We start from the raw sequence: 14,086 nt of genomic DNA, 5'->3' as shown, positions 1-14,086 counted from the left end.
CTCAGGTGTACATCCAGGCTGAAAACACATCGGGGACAGCACCAAGACCTTTCACTTAAGGAGCAAAGGCCCAACTTTTCGTTCCCCCACCCCAGCTCCCTTCCCCCAGAGCTGCTCTGTCAGCTCCCACCAAGTACATACCTGACATCACGGCCACTCAGAACTGTGGACAAGACCTGGACCAAATCTCTCTTTTGGAGGGGACCCTGCTCCCACAGCCACGTACGCATTTTAGAAGAGCCTTCTGCGCCAATCGCTCCATCTGCCCGGAGCCCTTCTGAAAAGCCCACCTTACCTGCCCCAGCTCCCTCCTCCCCTCCCTGAAGAGGGCAGCTTCCCCCCCACCACCTAGTTCCCCCACCCGAACCGCAGAGGGAAGCTACTGGGATCCAAGGGAGACAGGGTCCGTGCGGGCACAGAGCAATCTTCCCGCAGCGGGGCCACCCTCGGCCACCTGCCCCTTGGCTGCAGCCCTTCCGAACCTTCCACCCCTGGCCCTGCCTGGCACCACCTGAGGGGGCTAAAGAAAAGGCGCCTTAGCTCCCAGCCCGGGCTTTCTCTCCGAAGCCAGCAGAACTTCAATTTAACAAACTCGCCTCCTGCCCACCAAGGAGTTATCTTGGGACAAAATGGAACAAAGTTTGAGTGGCGCGGTCCAAAGTATTTTCAGCCCTGACTGGGTGGCTCAGTTTGTTGGGCGCTGTCCTGCAAAGCGAAGTGTCGCGGATTTGATTCCCGGTCAGGGCACACACCTGGGTTGTGGGTTTGGTCCCCGGTTGGGGTGCCTGTGAGAGGCAACCGATGAATGTTTCACATTGATGTTTCTCTCCCTCCAGTCCCCTTCTCTTTATCTGCTGCGTCACCTCAGTGCCCAAGGAGCCCAGCGTAAGCAGGTGCAGCTAAGCCGTGAAGGCTCAGGGCCCTGTCCAACGGGATCGCTCTGCTCAGATCTGTCACAAGACTGTGAGTGCCCAGGACCAAGCTGGTTCCCAGAGCACATCAATGCCAGGCGCTGCAGAAACTTCTCACAGGAGGATCCTGACCACGTTGCCCTCCCTGCATCCCTGGTCCTCCTCCCAAGCTGCCATCATCCCCTGTCGTGGCAGCTGTCACTTGCCTCCACCGGACTGCGGTTCTGTTTAAGAGAAAGGGCAGTGTCTTCTTCACCCCTTGCAAACCTTGTGCTCGCTGGTGCCTGACAGGGTGACTCCCACATGGGGCTCCTCGCCATTTCAGCCCACAGCAGTGCCTGTCCCACTCCCTCCTCGCCGGACCCTAGCCTGGCGCCCAGGGAAACTCCCTCCTCCCATGTCCCTGTGCTCCACCCATGAGCCACCTTCCCATTCGCCTTCCCAGGGGAGGTCCCCTGCAGCCATCTGGGAAGCCAGCAGTCCTCCATGAACTTCTTCATGTGTCGTGTATCATTTGACACGCGCACACACACAGAGCCTCTTGTGTGTTAACAGCCCAGGAACATAACCTCTCCTGTATTTTTATTTGTAATTTTATTTTTTTAATCCTCACCTGAGGACATGTTTATTGATTTTTAGAGCGGGGAGGGGTGGGGAGAGAGAAACATCGATGCAAAAGAGATATATTGATGGGTTGCCTCCCAAGCATGCCCCGATTGGGGATCAAACCTGCAACCTAGGTATGTGCCCTGACCAGGGATATGGCCAAAACCCTTTGGTGCACAGGATGATGCTCCAACCAACTGAGCCACCCAGCCAGGGCGCGCGCGCGCGTGCGTGCGTGTGTGTGTGTGTGTGTGTGTTTCAGATTTTATTTATTTATTCTTAGAGAGAGGGGAAGGGAGGGAGAACGAGAGGAAGAGAAACATTGATCTGTGAGAGAAACATGGATTGGTTTTCTCTCGCACATGCCCCAACCCAGGCACGTGCCCTGACCAGGGATCAAACCAGCCACCTTTCACTTTGTGGGTTGATGTCCAACCCACTGAGCCACACTGGTCAGGGCTTCCCTGTATTTTTAAATAACCCTCTGGGGAGGCTGGGACGCAGACCTGGGAACCAGGCCACCTGGGTTCACCCCCATTGCTGCCTTGTTCAAGCCACATGACCTTGGGTAAGACCCTTCGCCTCCTAGCTCTTTTCCCTGAAATGGGCCATCTTGGTACCTCCTCACAGGGAGCCAGAGGTCAGCGTGAAGAGCTGGAACAGGCTTGGGCCCTCAATACAGCGGCTAAAAGGGCATCCCTGGGGCTCTGGGACTAGAAAGGCCGGTGAGGTGTGGCTGCCCTGGGGCCTTTACTCACCCACCTCTTGCTCGTGCCTCTCCCTTAGGGCCCAGCAGGGATGCGACCCTGGCTCCTCCAGGGGTCAGACCCTGGCTCAGAGGGCCTCCTGTCCAGCTGGCTTTCCTTGCCCCCATCTGCAAGTTCAAATTCGTGACCCATCACTCCCAGAAAGCCTTGGTGGAGGATGTCGCTCAAGTCTGAGACATTTTTCCTCTGGAACTGACTACTGTCTTCTGGCTCCCACCACCCTATCCTAGTTCTCTTAGAGAACCCATAGAACTTTCTCTCCATTGCATTCCTCAGCCCCGCAGGTAATGACCCGCCCATAGCCCCGCAGCAGTTCCCACTCTGCGTCTGTGCCCCTGGGCTGCTTAGGCTGCTAACTGTGCACGTTAACTGTGCACATCAGCCTGGGCGGGGGGGGGGGGGACTCCTTCAGCCAATGACAGATGATAGCCCTTAGACAAATCAAACATCGAGGCCTGTTCTGCACTATCCCACAGAGGCCCCAGCCAGACCAAGCTTCAATGTCGCTGCAGTAGGCTGTTCGATGACGGACCTTCTGTTGGCCTTGCCCCCACCCCCATTTCCCCGCTCCCCTACTGGTGCTTCTGAGGGCCACATCCCGAATAAAACCCTTGCACTTGTATCCTCTTCTCAGGGTTTGCTTCTGCGTGAACTCAAACTAAAACACACTCACTTGCTTACGTGAAGGCCCGTTGTATTTCTCTCTGTCCTCAGTACCCAGCATCTGGTATCTGGCACAAAGGGACTAAAGACATGAAAAACATGAGGTTCTTCTGAACTCTTCCACAGACTCCGTATCTGAGAGGAAGCCGACAGCGTTCTCAACCTTCAATTAACAGGATTGAACTCTTGGACTCAGACCTTCTGGTTGTAAGCAACAGAAATGGACTCCGGTTAACCACAGCAGGGGGATTCCATGGAAGCACGGGTGTGCGCATGCGCACGTGTGTGGGGCTGTGGTGCGGCCTCCCAGGACTGACCGGGGGCTGAAGGACCAGGTGTGGGTTGGTGGGAAGCCAGGGCGCTCCGTGGCCCACGGCTAGGAGCTTAGCAGGAACAGGCTGACTGCCAGGTAGGAATGATCTCCATTGTCCCCTGTGTCCTAAGGTCACCTGCTCAGGAGTCAACACCCTGAAAGAGAGGGTCTGCTGAGCGAAACTTAAGTCACGAGCCACCCTGGACTGCAGCAGGTGAGAAGAGGAGGAGCTTGCCCCTTCAGCTTCCGCAGAGGGCAGATGCCGCTACTCTCCCTCAAGGACACTCAGGGTGGGGTCTCTGAGAGAGAGACTGGGGTACCCCTAGGAACCACCCTCTAGATGGGGTTGCATGGGGTTGGAGGGGGACCACCGAGAAATGCAAGGTCATCCGTCTACCTTTATTCCTTCTTTCCCACTCAGGGGACAAAGCTTAGTCACTCCATGCCCTCTGCCAAACACCGGTCCTTCTCTACCCCGTTTCAGCCCTCAGTCCCTGTCTCAGTCTAGTCTCTATCACCCTGCCCACGGCTACCTCCTCCCCCAGGCGCCCAGCCTCCAGCCTCCGGGCCCTGCCAGCCAGGCGCTCAGCGCCAGTGCCAAGGCTGCTCTTCCCACCTCCTGCCATGAGCATGGCACTGCCCGTCCTGGAGCCTCTCACGGCTGTCAGGGGCCAACCGATTCCCATCCTGGGCTAACCTCGCCCCCGGCTCCTCCTCCCCAGGCGCTTTTCCTCTCCCAGCTGGCCCCTCTTTCTCGCCCCTTGGCTGGGCCCTCCTGGCAACATGACACAATGTCCTTCCATGGTTTCATCCCATTTGAGTCTTTGCTCAGATGCAAATACTTCACATGCCTGCAATGGCCTCCTGCGATAGTTATAATACTTACAAATTCTACCTCTTCCCTGGCAAGCCCTCTAGTCTCCCTGGTCCCTCAGCTGCTATGTGGCGGCCTGCTCCCCTTACCTTCACGAGCATTTGGTGAGTGAGAGCTGTTTTCCAGGCCCGATTCCAGACACAGTAGAGGAAACAATCCCCTAGTCTTCAGGGGGCTTCCCCCACTGGAGGGAGAACAAGCCGTGAAACACGACGGGGCATGCCGGGGGTGGGGGTGGGGCAAGGGGAGCAGGACCTGAGCCTGTTTGGAGGGGGGGATCCTGTGGGAGACCTGGCTCCTCACCGGAGAGTTCAGGGGAAAATCCAGCAGTGAAGTTGCTGGCCAGGTGGCTCGAGAAGGTCAGGGCCGAAGGAGTGTGGGAGTCGCTCCCACAGAGACGATATCTGAAGTTAGAATAAATGGGGACTTTTATAGAATAAAAGGGAGAGGAGAGCCGAGGGCTGAGACCTAGGCTTTGCATAAAGCCCAAGGGCAACGGCAGGAGGAAGTCCTGTTTACCTGCCGGCTGGGGTCGCCGCCTGCTTTGGACTCTAAGCTCTCCTTCTTGTGTAGGACAGCTGTCCAGGTCCTCACTGACCTCTGGCATGACTAGTGGTCACAGGAAGGGGGCCATCGCTTGCCCTGCTTCCCAAATCCACCCACTTCTCCCTCCAAGGAAGTTAAGAGCAGTAAGACATGACTTCTGTCACAAAGGGGTTGAACTCAAAGCCTCCTTCAACTACACTGCCTTCTCCATCCCCGTGACTATTCCAGGGGTTTTCTTTATACTTTTTTCCTCAGGGGGTTTTCAAGCACAAAGTCCCTCAACCTCTTGTCCCCACAGCCTCCCCGTGCACTGGCCCCGCCACCTCTCTCCAGGTTCAGAGGAAGAGGTATCGTGTCTCAGCTGGAGCTTATCTCGTGGGCCGTTCCACACTGAGAACCTCCTGCTCTCTCAGCCCTTTTCCCAGGCTCCGTTTTGAAGACCCCTTTCTCTGCTGACACCTCGCAGGACACGCAAGCTCATGCTTTCCAATCACCGCTCCGCTCCCTGCCCTCCCTCTGGTCTTCTCTTCACAGGGCATACCCCCACCGCCTTCGCTGACTTCCCACTCCTTGGCTCATGCACTCCAGCGCCCCCAGACACCGCTGGCAAAGACTGACAGTGATGTCACAATGGCTCTGCATCCAAGGGTGGCCGTCCAGCTTCATCTGAGCCCTTGGCCCCTCCCTCCTGCTTGACATTCTCCAGGCTGGTTTCATTTTTCTCCTCTTTTACCTCTGCTCTTTCCTTCTCAGCTGTTTTCATGGGCTCCTCTTCCTCTGCTGAACACACCCTACATCCATGCATCCTGCAAGCAGTAACTGAGCCCCGACAGCGGGCTGGGCCCCATCCTCCTCGCTGCAGCCCTGTCTCGGGATTCAGACCTACTTTCCACACTTTCCCGGGGCACCTTGTTTCTCGCATCGTCTTAACCTCGCGCTGTTGGTTCTTGGGCCTCCAGGTTGATGTCTGGTCTGGGTGTACACTGCTCTTCTTCTAGAGCCCCTCAGCCTCGGTGAGCGCCAACGTGTCCCCATTCCCTTGGTCACGCCCCCTGCTCCTCCTAGATCCTGCACTTTAGAGGGTTTTAATTAGCCAAGGCAGGAAAACAGCAGCTACCCCTGACTCCTCCCTCTTCCTCACTTCCCCACACACCTCAAGTGTGACCAGGCCCTGTGAAGTCATCCCTTACCTCTCATCCCTCCTCTCCAAGCCCATTCTACTGTCTGAGGCCACGTCCTCAGCTCCTCTCACGGGGACCAACAGAACACCTTCGCGTCCTCCCCAGCATTCTGCTTCTGTGCCTCAGCTCTGCTGCCACCGCCACTGCCGTGTTCCCTCTCAGCTCCAGGTTAAGCTGCGCACGGCCCAGCCTGGCCGGCCTGCGGCTTCATCTTACGCCACCCTCCATCCACCGTGGCCGCTCGGATCTGCTGCTTTTTGAGCACCCATGTGGTCTTTCCCACTGAGACCCCTTGTTCAAGCTGTCCCCTCTCCCTGGAAGATTCTTGTTTTGCCATACAATCTCAAATCTAATGTTTCCTCCTCAGAGATGCCTTCCAATTTTCTTCATAGACTTTATCCAACAAATAATTTGCTGGGGTTGCCCCAACTAACTGTAAGCTCAGCTTTATTTCACAAATTTGTTTATAAGACTTTCTATATTTCTGGTGGTGTTTCTAACACTGTGAATGCTAACTCACATGTAACAACGACCTACAAGGAGGGACTCAGATCCCCATTTGACAACTGAGGGAAATCCAAAAATCCCAAGGGCTGTGTGGCTTGAGCAAGGTGACACATTCACTGTGTGGTGCAACTGGGCGTATCTCCAGGGTCCCCACCGCCCCGCTACACCATGTCTGAGCAGGAATCTGCCGTAGTGGCCATGGTATTCCCAGGGCCTACAGCAGTGCCTGCTAACCAGTAGGCAACGCTTGCTGCCTGGGTGATGAACTACCATCCCCTACAAAGGACAAAGCCCTGTGCACGTGCTGAAGAGGGCGGGAGAGGTCTTCGAGGACAGTACCCTCCTCTGCAGCCTCAGCTCTTCTTGGCTGTCATGCCAGGAAGGGCATGCCACAGCACGCCAGGGATGGGACATGCCCTTCCCCTGTTGTCTTTTTTTTTTAAATTTTTTTATTGTTCAAATACATTTGTCTCCACCTTCCTGACACCACTTTCACCTGCCCCCTGCCCCTTGTTGTCTTCTTGATGAATATCAAAACCCTCGTAATATCCCGGCTGAGTGGTGGCTCATTTGTTGGGAGTGTCGTCCTGTACACCGAATGTTTGCAGGTTTGATTACTGGTCAGAACACAATGCCTGGGTTGCAGGTTCCATCCCTGGTCCAGGGGCCTATGAGAGGCACCTGATTGATGTTTTCCTGTTATTTCAATGTCTCTCTCTCTCTCTCTCTCAAAGCAATGAAAAAAATATCCTTGGGTGAGGGGGCAAAGCCCTCTCCCACCGCAGAACTGGCCCCTCCCACCTTTGTGCCCTCACAGTAAGTATCCTGTGCAGACCAGACATGTACACATGTCCTGGTTTATACCTGGTGCGCATATAATTATTAGACTCTTTCACTGTTTGAAAGGGTCTCAGTTTAGAGACTAATTTAGATGGTCATCTGACACCCCCAAAATGTGGTCTCATTCACACTCATGTTGCAGCCCCAGTGCCAAGCACAGTGCCCTGTTCAGGCAGGTGCTCTTTCTGGGGAAGGAACAATAAACAAATATGGTTAAAAATGCCATCCATTTGAGGAGGTTTATGGTTCCAGTTTCATTACTAAACGAGCTGCGTGGCCTTGGCCAAGCTGCTGAACATCTTTAGGCCTCAGACTGCCAGTTTTTAAGATGATCTGCTGGGATTAAGTAACCTGCAAGCTCCATGGCAGACTAAGGTCCCGTGATTCAGTCCTAACGTCTCCTTAATGGATGAGGACCTTACAGGCTGTAAGGAAGAAGTCAGTGCAGCGCCCAGACCCTGGAAAGTCTGGGGGGGAGAGAGGTGCGGCTGCGGCCCGTGAAGCTATGCAGGGGCCCCCCCCTCTCTCTGCTCCAGCTCTGCCCTGGGCCGTCTTGCTCTGTCTAAGCAAGTCGGCATTTTAAAAAATTTAATTTATTGATTTTAGAGAGAGGAAGCAGGGGTGACAGAGAGAAGAAGAGCGAGAAACGTGAATTTGTTGTCCCACTCATTGATGCATTCACTGGTTGATTCTCCTATGTGCCCTGACTGGGGGCTGAAGCTGCAGCCTTGACTTATCAGGACTGACACTCGAACCACTGAGCTACCTGGCCAGGGATCAGGTTGGCATTTTTGAGGTAGTCATTTTTTCTTTTTAAACTGTAAGCTACTTGAGGGCAGAGTCCAAGTCCTACACTTCTTAAATTCTGAGGACCCTGTATATAGTTAGAAATTGGAACAGAGATCCATTCAGATGTGAGACGGTGAGAGGAAGTTTTAATCAGAAGTATGTTAAAACAATGAAGAGAAAGCATTGGAAATTAAGGGCATTGCTCTATTATCAACAGCATCCAAATGACATGCCTGTGTATTACGGAGCAACTTTAATGCACATACAAAGAAATATGGTCCCTTCAAGAGGAGTAGTGTGGATTCAGAAACAGGAAGTCCCTGCAGATTCTATATTTATCCCTCAGCAAGCCAGAATTGAGAATTTAACTGCCTACTTTTATGAATTTCTTTACTATAAAATGCATACAATATAGGATATAGTAAATGACTACTAAATACTAAGATGTAACAGAAAACATTTAAATTATTATACCAAATAGTAACATTTGTGGAAACCATAAGCTTTCACCAATATACACATATGCATTGAAAACATAGATGGGCCCTGACTGGGGTGGCTCGGTGGGTTGGGCATCATCCTGCAAACTGAAAGGTCGCTGATTCGATTTCCGGTCAGGGCACAGGCCTGGGTTTCAGGCCAGGCGCCTGTTTGGGGGCCTGCAAGAGGCAGCCAATCAATATTTCTCTTGCACATCGATGTTTTCCCCCTCTTTTCTTCCTCTCTCCCCCTGTCTCTAAAAATAAATAAAAAAATAGATTTTTAAAAATGAACGCCTTAAAAAAGCAAACAAAAAACCTTAATTCCCAATCTGTGGCAAATCAAGTATAATTGCAAAAAATGTAACATGGAAATCTCACCTTAAACACAGTCAATATTTTCTTGTGGTCCCCCAGAGAGTGCAAAAATAGATTTAGCCAGAAAAAAAAAGAAGGCTGAATACATCTCAGAGTTTAAATATTTAGCAAGCATCTTTGAGAAAAAAAAAAATTGTCATTTTAAAATTACACCCTCCAAATATAATGAACAGTATAATTAAAGAGGTATTGTGGAAAACAATTGACTGGAGATATTAAGTTGATAATATCATATCAAAAGCTGTGCTCTGACATGGACTCTAAAGATGACACCCAAAAATTGGGAGACAGCAGAGACAAGTGGAGCAGAGAGGCTGGAATAAAAAGAGAGTGAAGAACTTGGCCTGAGACTTGCATACATATCTCCTGGATCCTTTGCAGCAGTAGAAGCTTTCTTTTCTAACACCTCTATTCCAGCTGAAGGGACAGCTGCAGGGACAGTTCATCTGGAATAGTAGCTACTACATCACCTTCTGCTCCAGGACACAGGAGTCTCTCTTTATCAAAATCAGACTTCTCTGCAAGGATTCAACCCTCTCCTCTGCCAAGCCTTCACACTCCTCTGTCGCTCAAAAGTGTCGTTGCATTACTTTATTCATTGATTCCATAAATTTGAAGAAGAATGAGTGCCAGCTATGCCTGGCACTATTCTAGGCACAGGGGATGCAGCAATGAACATGAACAAATGAACAAAACTTCCTGCCCATGGGGCCTACATCCAAGCAGCATTCCATATACCCAACCCTAATTGTCTATGTTGTCTTCCAGCGACTCACTCCAATGAGGATGATGTTCTCTAAGTCAGTCGCACCTTCGTGGTACCTCCTCCATGACGTGAAGTCTTCAAGGGTAAAAGCCAAGCTTTCTAATTTTTCAAATTTATTTTCCCCCATCCAAGCGCTTAATTTAGTGCTGGGCACAAGATACTCAGTAACTAAACAAATCCTTCATGTAGGAAAATAAAAAATAAAGAGAAATCAGAGAACCATAATTTTTTTTAAGATTTGATTTATTTACTTTTAGAGAGGAAGGAGGAGAGGGAGAGAGGGAGATAAACATCAGTGTATGAGAGATACCTCTATCCATTGCCTCTCACACGCCCCCAACTGGGGACCTGGCCCACAACCCAGGTGTGTGCCCTGACTGGGAGTCGAACTGGTGACCTTTTGGTGTGTGCAGCCCAGCACTCAATCCACTGAGCCACACCAACCGGGGCAACAAATATGTTATCTTCCAGCTTCCATAGGGCATTTGTATCCATTAGTCCCATTGACTCCACAGTAACCCTGGGAGGCAATCTGGCAGGAGTCACTATCTGTGTTTCATTAAAGAGAGAATGGAGTTCTTGATATGTTAAGGGACGGGGCTAGTAACACACAGCTGGTAAGAACCCCTGAAAAAGCAGGCCAAGGATTGCCAGCCTTAGCTTAGCCAAAGCCGACAAAAGGTAGTGAATGTCCATGAAGAAGATGGGCAAAGATAAGACCCTCTGGGCCCTGGCCTGGTGGCTCAGTTGGTTGGAGCATCGTTTTGTACACCAAAATGTTGTGGGTTCGATCCCTGGTCAGGGCACATACTTAGGTTGCGTTCTATTCCCAGTTGGGTTTCATAGGCGGGGGGGCAGGTTACAACCAATCATTTCTCACTCACATAGATGTTTCTCTCTCTCCTCCTCTCTCTCTGAAATCAATAAAAGCATATCCTCTAGTGAGGATTAAAAAAATAAATAAATAAAAGGATAAGACCCTCTGGGAGGATCAGGAAGAGGCTTAAGTGTTTAGGCAACCGGCCCCTTGGGGATGTGGCTGGGCACCAGAGGACTATTACCAGCTGGGCCAGCAAACAAACGCACAACTGCAAACAGATTTTGAAACTCCAGGATGCCAAGAGGCTTCCCCCTACCAAACACAGGTGTGGTGAGACCCTACCCTTAGGAAGGGCAAGAGGGCCCTTCCTTTTAGAAGGAGAAGTGAGAGCGGCCTGGCCCCAAGGGAAGCTAAGGTTGCTAAAAGAGCAGGTGGATCCCAGATGCTGCGGCAGCTGCCCCAACAGCCGGAGTCAACCCTATGACTCAGGATAGGTGGGTCTGCACACAGCCAGGCCGTCTGCCTGGGGCAAAAATGGCAGCGGGGAGGCACTGGGCTGGGGAGGGTGGTGGTACCATAGTCCCAAGGAAAGGGTCAACCACGTTCCATTAAATTTACAAGTATCTCATGTGCCATCCATGTTCAGTGATATGAACATTTCTGCAGAACATTTCTGGCGTCCTTTTTTTTTTCTCCTGATCAATTCAGATTTTACTTCCAGACTCAAAAGAAAAATTTCTATACCTTAAAACGTAGAATCACCCAATACCTAGTTTTTATCCCTCCTAGGGTTGACACAGTAAATACGTGGTATTGATTTTGGAAGGTCTTTTGAGGGATACAAATGTGGACTTCAAGGAACCTGTAGTCTAGTGGAGGGAAGTGAAGGGAGATTTCCAGGAAATGATTAAATAACAAAACTAGAAAGTACATGCTAAGTGCACCAAAAAGATGGGTAAAGCGAAGTGGGCAAGCGAGGTCTACTCTGCTGATGACAGAGTAGGTGACAACAGCAGGCTAGGAAAGAGGGATGGACGCAGCAGATGGGGAGCAGAAGGGTGACTGAGAGAAGGGTGGGTGCAAAGAGACCTCAGGAGATGGGTGATGATGAGAGACAGAGTCAGGGAACAGAGGAAAATGGAGATTAGAGGCACAGTGCGGGGAAGAGGGAGGAGAGAGAGACTAGAAAACTAGGAAAGGAGAGAAGCTGTAAGTCAAGTCATGACTTACATTCTATAAATTTGCTTAAATATTGAAGCATCTTTATTCAAAACTTTCCGAAATAGTAAATGTGCCAGACACTGAGCTTTAAGACATAACTTATTTCATCTTGAGAGTTACGTATTTTTGCAACTTTATCGATGAAAAACCAAGGCTTTGAGGAATTCATTAGGACTGATTAGCTAGTAACCAGCAGAGTAGACTTTCAGTCTCTGATTCCAGAGCTTTTTAACTACTTACTGCTTCGCTACCTACCACGGGAGCTTGAGGACCAACTTCTCTGTTTGGGTTTAGACCTCCACTGTTTTGGACATCCAATACTTCCTTCTTAACATTTAGGGAGTGTAGAGAAGTTGTAAATACTTTAACTTAGTCGACCAAATTATAGAATTCTATTTTCACCCACTAGTCTCCCAAAAGAAGTGGGTGATCTGGACATCGACTCTGAGCATTTGCTGGGTCTCAGCTTTGCTCAGGAAGGCAGAGATTTGTTAATACCTTATGATGGCACCAGTTTATTCCAGCCAGGGATCCTTTTCCCAATGATTCTAGAAGGAATTTTTCTTTCCTTCTTCCCATCTACCTGCTGTTGCAGTTGAATTCATATAATTCATAATTCCAGTGGCCTTCTTGGGCACTCTCCCAAACTCTATCGTCCTTGAATATGGTTTCTTGGGGCAAAACAGTAAACCCTATGATATGCCCTTGCCAACCACAGCCATTGTGATCGTGGGAGAATCACCAGCCATCTGCTTATCTCTTATCTCACCCTGCACATCTGCCTTGGAATACTAACAAAGCCTGCCTGTGGAGAAGCCATTGTGGACGTGTGTTTAAACCCCATTTCTCCCAATGCAGACTAGTTACCAAATGGTTTTCAACCAGAAAAGAGCTAGTTGCAATCTGACAAAACTTTACTTGCAGTCTTGCCTAAAATAAGTATTATTATTATTACTGTTCTTGGTGTCTTCTTAGGGTTCCTCCCACCATACTCACCTGAGTTGAATCTGTAGAAGGCACTTGTTTGCTGAAAATGAGCAGCTCAGTTGCTGAGGATTAATTAGTTGAGAGGCTCTGGACCTTAAGATAAAGGGCAAGGTGCAAGTGGGCTACAAAGTGAGCTAGATATCTTTCTCTCCCCCACCCCTTGCCAAGTATCCCGTGGGTTATGGGGATGAGTGGGAAGGAAATAAAGCCGTTTATTTCGCAAATAGCAATGAGGCCCAACTCTTACTTCATCTCACAATGGCAAAAGTCTTTCCTATTTAAAAACAAAACAAATGAGCCGCTGCCTTTTTCTATACCTACAGAGAACCAGATGCCTACGGGATTGCATCTGGTGGTGCCAGCGTGAAAGACTTTTACATATATATTACTATAATCTTAAAGACTTAAAAGGCTTTAGACTTGATAAAGTTTTGGTAAAGATCTTGGTATCTGTGCTCTGAAAATCTAAGAAGTCTAAACAAAACTGGTATTAGGATAAAGAATATTTCCTAGTGACTGGAATGCGAGAAGGTGATACCATATTAACAAATCTTTGTTGTTTGTGAGATGTTGCAGTCGGCTATTGCACAGTGCTGGACTTCTCTCTGTAAGAGTAACTATGTAAGCTGTTGATCCTTTCTATACTTGAAGTGTCTTCTTTAAGATGTGTATAATCTTCCTGGCACTTTAGCTTGTCTCCTAAGGATGTTGTGAAACAAAGTACAGAATGTCTGTAAAACTCCCTGAGTTTGCATGTAGAAAAAGCCAGTGTGGTAATAAATAATACCTTGGGTTCACATAGTGCCTTTACGCCAGAATTCAAAACTTGATAGAAATAGAAGGTATCATTATTTCAGTTGACTTCCCCCCAAAAGTCTTCCTGAAAGACGTGAAGGTTGTTTATGGGGAGTTGTATGATTCACTCCATGCCCTTCCTCTCTCTTCCATTTCTGCATCCCAGGAATCAAAGGTGAAAGGGTGGGAAACCAAGGCAGGGAGGAAAACATCTGTGTGACACATCTCAGCAAGAGTGTAGTGAAGCCAGCAGCGCGGCCCCGGACGCGTAACGCCCAAGCCACGGTCCTTGATGGGATTTATAATTGAAACGGGCCCCAAAGCACGAGATTGGCTGGGGGAATGCCCTGATCGCGGTTGGGCTGCTCGCATGGCGTTGCTCAGAATACCTCTGGCCGGGCTCCGTCGACGTCCCCTGCCTGATAGCCCGTCGGGCAGCTGTCGAGCCGCGGGAGCCCGTTCGTGGGCAGGGCCGGCGCGCCTCGGGCGGCTGCTGCCCCGTCGCTGACCCTCGCGCGAAGCTGCGCGCACCGAGAGGAGACATCTTCCCGGCCGGGCCTCCCGCGCCCGCCTCGGCCCGGCCCGGGGCAGCGAGGCTGACCCGTGACTGGGGCGGCCCGCGCACCCCTCCGTGGGGGGCGCC

This window comes from Pteronotus mesoamericanus, unplaced genomic scaffold, assembly GCF_021234165.1.
Source record: "Pteronotus mesoamericanus isolate MK-2021 breed Mesoamerican mustached bat unplaced genomic scaffold, CSHL_Meso_final contig_214, whole genome shotgun sequence".
Taxonomy (NCBI): domain Eukaryota; kingdom Metazoa; phylum Chordata; class Mammalia; order Chiroptera; family Mormoopidae; genus Pteronotus; species Pteronotus mesoamericanus.
Note: the sequence above shows the minus strand (reverse complement) of the source record.